Here is a 7,499-nt window from a genome sequence, read left to right on the forward strand (position 1 = left end):
CGGGGTAAAGAGGAGTTTTAAGAGATAAACGTTGAACGTGAACAAGCTTTCAAGCTTTTCTCTGCTGGCATGGCGCATACAGGGACAAAACATCACCCCACCCCCACCTGTTGCTAAGCAGCACCATTGTAAGTTGGTTGGAGAAAAAAAAAACACTTTTCCCTTGCTTACAATAATAATAAAAAAAATCAGCTGTTTAAAATATTACCTGATTACAAAACAACAGATTTATGGTTTGAAAACTGTAAAGCAGAAGGCTGCAGGCTAGCTACCCAAGCAGATAGCCTAACTATTTAGCCAGCTAATACTGCTTGTTAGACTCCCGACGTTACGTTTTAAAAGGGTAGAACAAATTAAAAGTCATAACATTCTGCACAACAAGCTGTTGTTCTATATTTTTGCTTTGGTCTATGTGTTGAAAATAAAAAATCCGATAAATGTTAATAATGATAAATGATAATAGGTCAGCTGTAATTCTGACATAATCAACTGCTTCTGTCGAAAAGGAGAGATTAGATCTTAAATTATTGTGTCAGTATCATGAAATCATGACACTGTGGTATTTTTACTTATTTTTCCTGAGAACGTTATGTCAGCCAATGCCTAAATAGGGATCTTAATCTGCCATATTTCTTAAGAGTCCATTCCCTCAAACAAAGATCAGAACCGCAATTAAAATAAATCAGGCGTAATAACAAAATAATGTACAATTACATTAAATTATGCTGGATATTTCACAGCATTTTCGCGATTAGTTGTGTCCACATTTAACTACCAAGAGAAATAAACGTGCTTAATTAGAAAGCAGTTTAACAGGTAAGAAACGGAAGCAGGTAGGGAGGAGATGAGGAAACGAAGGGGTGAACGCAGCAGCCATTTTTACCTTCATAACCTGAACACAAGCTTCCACGAGCAGAACAGAAATAAAAAATCTAAAAGGAAGATTGTAGATACTCACTTCCTGATCATTTCTTTGTTTGTTTTTGGTTCAAAACAGAAGGTAGTGTAATTGTTCAAAAAATAATGCGGCACTCAAAGTCTTCGCTGCTCAATTTAATGATCCGTTCCGTTTACGTTTAGAAATTTGCCCCACGTGGAAGTGATGACTTCGACACGCGTCATCAGCATCGGCTGGCCTCGATAGCCAAACACACACGAGGAGCACTATGTTGACGTTTCCATTACATTTGAAGGCCCTTTATCTGTTATTGCTGAGAGTAAAACAGATAATGCCACAGATCAAGCGTCGCTTCCGACTGACACAACATTCACAATCTGGGATTCGAGCACCCCGTGTTCCCATATGTTCCTCAGGCTGTTGTCTGACACGCAAACGTTCTTGACGTAAGCGCAGAGACTGAGAACGGTCCCTTAGTTTACCTCCTCGATGCTCCGACAGCCCGTATTCTCAGTCTCGTTCTTCAGCTGCACAGAAAGCGAGAGGGGATACATCCAGAACATGCCTATTAGCAGGCAGGACAGCTTTGATAAGGCAAAATCGTGCTAGGCCAGGCGGAACAAGATGTGCCTTCTCCCTTCCCTTCGCTGGATGTATCAGCAAAACAGCATGCGTGAGGAATGGGAAACCGGTCCACCGTCAAGAGGGAATTGGACAAATATTAACATTCAAGCCCAGGGTATTTTCTGTTGTTTTTCTACAGATATAAATGTATTCAGCCCTCCTCTACTCCGATACCCCCGAATAACATCCGGTCGGCCGAAGCCGCCTAATTAGTCCTACTGTGCTTTGTAACGGATTCTCAGTGTAAGTGCAGCTGCTCTGCAAAGGCCTCAGAGAAAACAACAGCATCATGAAGGACGGAGGGGCAAACTTATTGCTGATTTAAAGCAACGTTTAGGCAATCCGGCCAAGGCCTTGGACACCTCATGGGAGCGCTGTTTCACTCCCTCATCTGAAATGGATCCACTGTGGCACCAACTGCAAACCTATCAAGGCTCAGCTCAGCTGTCCACCTAAAACTGCATGGAGAGCATCATTCAGAGAACTAGCAAGCAGGAAAGGGTAGCTTTGGAGGAACCGCAGTTATCCACGGTTCAGGTGGGAGAACCCACTGAAAGGATGAAGCATGACAGATTCCACAAAGCGCAGATTAATTGGCAAAGGGAACACCATTATTAATAGAACGCCCCGAGGAAATCCCACATTGCATACAGCCAAAGCTAACGTGGGAAAAACGGAAAACGTAGAAAACGGAATACTGGTAAGATGATACTAAAATAGTACTTTCTGCCATAGATCCAGAAAACTACCTTAACATCCCACCATCCAAATGGGGAGAAAAATTGTGGTGGCAGGGTCTTGCTTTGAGGACGGAGCACAATACAGGTCAATTCTAAAATAATAATAATAATAATAAAGTTAGAAGACTGGAAATTGGGATTGAGGTTAAATCCAGCAGGAGAACAAGCCAAACGTACAACCAGGCGTTAAAGAATTCCCATCTGTTAAAATGGCCTAGTCAAAGTCCAGACAGAAAGTCAAGAAGAAGAGCATTTATGAGCAGGAAGATTAAAGCCTGATTGTGTTCGAGCTATCCCGCAGTGAATGGGACATCTTCAGCCTTCAGTCGTGCAAAGCTGGAAGAGATATAACACAGAAAAAAAAGAACAGCTGTGTCTGCAGCAAAAAGTTGCACTGTAAGGTTGAGAGTGGGGTGGCTACGTAAGAATGAATGCACACTACAATTTTCTGACTTATTATAACGTTGACTTTCCCTACCTCTTCACAATTATGCACTACTTTGTTTTGATCTGTGGGGGGTAAAAAAAAATAAAAAATAACAGAAATGTGAATATTAAAGCAAGGTCCTGTCCCACGCAGCAGAGAGGCACCGGACTGTGTGCTTTGAGGGTGGACACCGAGCAGCTGTGACACCTGACTGACACCACCACCACCACAGCAGTGTTGGCAGCTGCAGCAGGACGAGCGGCCAAATAACAGCTGGCCAGTGGCTGTACTGTAGCATCAATGAAGGATGCTATTATGTAACTCTGCACAAGCACAGACCAAAAGACAGGGGAGAGATTAGCAGTCAAATGCACCGTCCATACAGCTATCTCATGCTAGATTAAGGTGCATATGGCAAGCAATATAAGCATATAATATAAGACAGCTTCCAATCAGAAAAGGTAAGGTTTCTGGCTGCAACAACGCACTGTTTATGCCGTCAGCGTCGTAAACACGCAGCAGCAGCAGCAGCAGCAGCTATCAGGTGCATCATGACTCACCGACGACAGAAACAAGCGCAGAGGGGCTTCAGAGCAGGAGCGGAAGCGTCGCGTCTGACCGGACCATCGTCCAGGGTAGCCCGGCTCTAACGGGACCGCTGTCTGTGGGGGGGAGGTGGACCGTCCGCGGAGAGGAAGCTGGTGGGTGCTCGGTGGTCACAGCGGGGCGCCGATCCTGCGACTGCTCAGCTGATCCTGAACCAACCGCGGCCCGCGCGGCTCACTCCAACACGCCGACAGCAGGGGGCGGTTCAAGCATTTTATTACAAATAAAGTTACTATTTCTGTGTAAGTGCCCCTATATATAAGACGTTAACATTTTGAGAGCATAAGCGTGTAGAAATAAGTCCAATATGATTTACTGTTGGCATGAAAGGGGAAAGAATAAATGGGTAATAATAAACCTGCCACCCCTCCGGCTTTGGTATGTTCCAGGATGTGCCATGTTGACAAACCTCTCACCTTACCGTCAGAAATTTCACCATAATATTTCACACAGTTTAACTGCAACAAATTATTAACGCCTCACAGCTATAATAACCTAGAGTAGAGTTGTCTTCAGTACATGCAAGCCTTTTATTTTAGATAACAATAACAATATATATTTAGAAGTAGATAAACGTTGTGACTGTTCTAGCAATGTTATTTTTATCAGTATATACACATTTATTTGAATTGTTCAGAGCCGGTCCAAAGTTGGTTGGGGCCCTAAACAGAATCTGATGAGGTGAGGGCGCCAGGGGAGGGGGCTACATTTGTGGATTATAATCCTCTGGTTATTCGAATTGAATGTAGATTTCAGTTTATATTACTATTAAAAAAGTAGTTATGTTTTTATCCAAGTTTTAACACTGTCAAATTGATGCTAGAGTCTATGCTCCTAATTTTTTTTATGTGTTCCTCATCCCCGGAAGCCGTGCATGGCAGCTCACTGCTCCCCAAGGGTGATGGGTTAAAAGCAGAGAACAAATTTTGTTGTAATGTATGTTTCAATGTATGTTTCAATAACAATAAAGATGATATTACTATTACTATTACATCAAAAGCAATTGTGTTTCCTCAGTCCTGCAGGCTCTATATGTGTTTTCCAGAGGTGGGTATTACCTATGTAAAATATACTTTTATAAGTTGCTTTACAAACCCCTACGTTTTACTTGTACTTGAAGAATAATATTTTAAAGTATCACTACACTTCAGTACATTTTCTCACAACCCTACACAGCTCTAGTTAAAGAATATTTCTAAATAAGTATTTTTCTGATTTTGTTATTTACTGATGTTACCAGAGGTTGGAAGTAACTAGTTACATTAAATTTACTAATTAATTAATTTACTTTCATTTGGTAACCTTTGGAAAAAAATGACATCTAGGAGTAGTTTTACTGGACTGTACTTTTTACTTTAGCCTTATTATTTAAAAGTATTGCTACTGTAAAGAACTGCAGATCAGAGAACCCCGTATTGAAGCCAGACACAGAGTTGTGCTTCAAAGGCTTATTTTAAAAATAAAAAACAATTAAACAAAACCAGACACGGGGAGGAAAATGTGGAGCAGGTTGCTCACAGCAGGAGATAACAGGCAGGAGAAGGCAGACAAGAACAAAAGGGGCTGGGCAGAAATCGAGGCCAGAATAAGAGACACCCCCCCCCCCCCCCCCAAAAAAAAACCCAAAAAAAAAACAAGGACATAAGTAAAATTGAATGCAAGAATGAATTAAAGGCAAAAAGTAAAGAAATGCAGTAACAAGGAAAAACATCTAACAGATCTAAAACATGAATGTAACCTTATGGTAAACCCCCAACGGCAAAACTAATAACTGACCTATGGAACATAAGTGACAATAAATGACTCTAAATCAAAACCATGACCTGACACCTCCAGATCATGACAGCTACTGTTACTTGAGTAAAATTCTGGCTACTCTGTCCACCGTCCGTGACTAACTTCAAGTACCGATTTGTTTTACCCAGAAATGCTTCAAAGAGATGCACAACTACAGTTTATGTTAAACGGAGAGTTTTTGTTTTTAAACGTTGTTGTTTTAATGTTATTTTCCAATCTACTGAGATTATTGAGCCATTTGGAGGTCAAGTGAACATATAGTAAACAGTTGATATTGTCAATGAAAGTACTTTGCATTGTTCTAAATACCAGAATCATGTTTAAATAAGCCAGACTTCAGCAGACGGGCAGTGGCCAGATTATTGAAAGCCTTGAAACAGCAGATGTCCAGCGTTTGTCCCCGCTTGATTTCAAGTTTTGACCACAAACACGTTGGATCTTCCTGCCTTGCCAAGCTACCTTCAGTTTTACGGACACGAACTGGACTGTTCTCATGACTAAGAACCTCGCCAAGCCCCGAGGATCCGTCTATACTTGCCCGTGCATGACCCACGCCTGTCTAACAGAACTGAGTCCATCCTCCGCCAACCTGCCCATCATCTGCTGCTGGGAGCAACCTGTTCTTCACCACCAGGCCCATCAGCATCCTACAGCCGAGGTCTTCCTGCCCACACCAAGTCTTTGTGCTTCCTTTATTAATAAACCTTTCAGAGCGCAACACCGTGTCTGGTTGACTATCGGGTTCTCTCTGTCAAGTTCATTATATTAAGTGGCTTTGTAGAAAGGTTGACCTTAAAAGCAGCTTGCTTATTTAAAGTACTAACATCACATCACTTCAGTCAGAGAAAAAGTTTGAATATGACAACTTAAATATTAAGGATTACAATTTTTGTATTTTTCTGGACAAGTAGCCTACATGTTTCTCTCCTGTGATCAAATATACAAAAATTTAAGCCAACTTCTGTAACAGTTTCACTCCTGTTTGTTGGCTCTGATCTGCTGCTTCACTTGCTAAAGCTTTAAGACAGCTCCGGCTAAGTTGGACAAAGTGCTACATCTTGTAATAAATAATCAATGAATGTAAAATTGTAGATACTTCACTGCACTGACCAACTTCCTGGTATATAATGACTCTTCTCATCAGTAATGTGCATATTAATTATTGAAAAAATTAATGCTGATGACTGCATTATTTGATTGAATTGCTTTGTTAATTTGTGGTTTTACAAAAAGTTGGATATGTCAACCTGCAAATGAAGCTAAGCAAAATTTTGTAAAAAAAATAAGCTGGTAAATTTGTGTAATATATAAGCAGCTGGGAAATAATTGTAACGTTTCTGGCACTGGAGCTGCTGAATAATAACCTATTCTGGTAATTATAAACGAATTACCGTACTTGTAAAATAGTACCACGTAATGGTAAATGTATATAACAGTTATGCATGATGGGGCTAACTGTTAAATCTGTGTTACATACAAGCAGCTAGAAACAAAAAAGTTATATTATTCCAGTAATGATGAATTAATCACCCCTAGCTTTATCTCATCAAACAATCATTGAGGTATTATATTTTAGCACCATAGCTGCATTACACTAAATACATTTAGTTTGAATAAAGTAACAGAAGTAAGCTGTATGTGGGACCTTGCTCCTTCCTGGAGATCAGGTGAGAGGATGTGTAGTCAGGGAAGTTTGGATTAGAGCTACAGCTTCAGTGTATAAAAAGTCAGCTGAGGTGGTTCAGGGCGTGGCTGCCTCCTGGATGTTTTCCTTTGGAGGTTTTATAGGAACTAACACATGAAGAAGGTCCTCCAGAAATGTACGGGAATACCTTTGGAGGAGCTGAAGAGTGATATGGGGATTTCAAATAAGAGAAAGTGAATTAATTGGATGAAATCTTCTTATTCCTAGTCTTTCTTTAAATTATATCAGATTCAGAGCCTTGAATTAGTGATCAATTCTCAGTTTTAACAAGAATAATTGGTCAGATTGTTCCCGACCTATTATTACATTTCTATAAAAAAAATCTAATGATCTCACATTAAAGTTGTCCAAATTGTTTTTGTTACTTAACCAAACAATCATCCTAACATATGTTGAAAAACGCAAGATTTCAGTTAATTTATGAAAGAATAGGTTGGACACAATGCATCCTGAATAGAGAAAAAAAAAAAAAAAAAACAAGGGTGAAAACTCAGACCACAGGTATCCAACGCATCATTACTGTTTCGTTACATGCTACGGAAAACCTGCCAGGTGTATAGGACGTGTTTCTCGCAGCCACTTGTAATTTGCTATTTTAAATAAAGTGAGTCTCATTAAAGTCCTTCTGGTTCTTGATTGTGAATCACAATAAGCGCAGTGCCTTGCAGTTTTTATACAGGTAACCATTTTGTTTTACCTTAT

General features: G+C 40.3%; 1 protein-coding gene across 1 annotated transcript in view; it reads right to left on the bottom strand.

Annotated features, from left to right (window-relative positions):
* The window catches only part of dop1b (DOP1 leucine zipper like protein B), a 50,554-nt gene extending 47,103 nt beyond the window's left edge, over window positions 1-3,451 (bottom strand). The window contains exon 1 of the mRNA XM_036139201.1: window positions 3,250-3,451. The gene's annotated coding sequence lies outside the window, so the exon portion shown is untranslated. The remainder of the gene's footprint in view (window positions 1-3,249) is intronic.
* Window positions 3,452-7,499: the final 4,048 nt, after the last annotated feature.

The sequence above is a fragment of the Fundulus heteroclitus genome, chromosome 7, assembly GCF_011125445.2.
Source record: "Fundulus heteroclitus isolate FHET01 chromosome 7, MU-UCD_Fhet_4.1, whole genome shotgun sequence".
NCBI classification, from domain to species: domain Eukaryota; kingdom Metazoa; phylum Chordata; class Actinopteri; order Cyprinodontiformes; family Fundulidae; genus Fundulus; species Fundulus heteroclitus.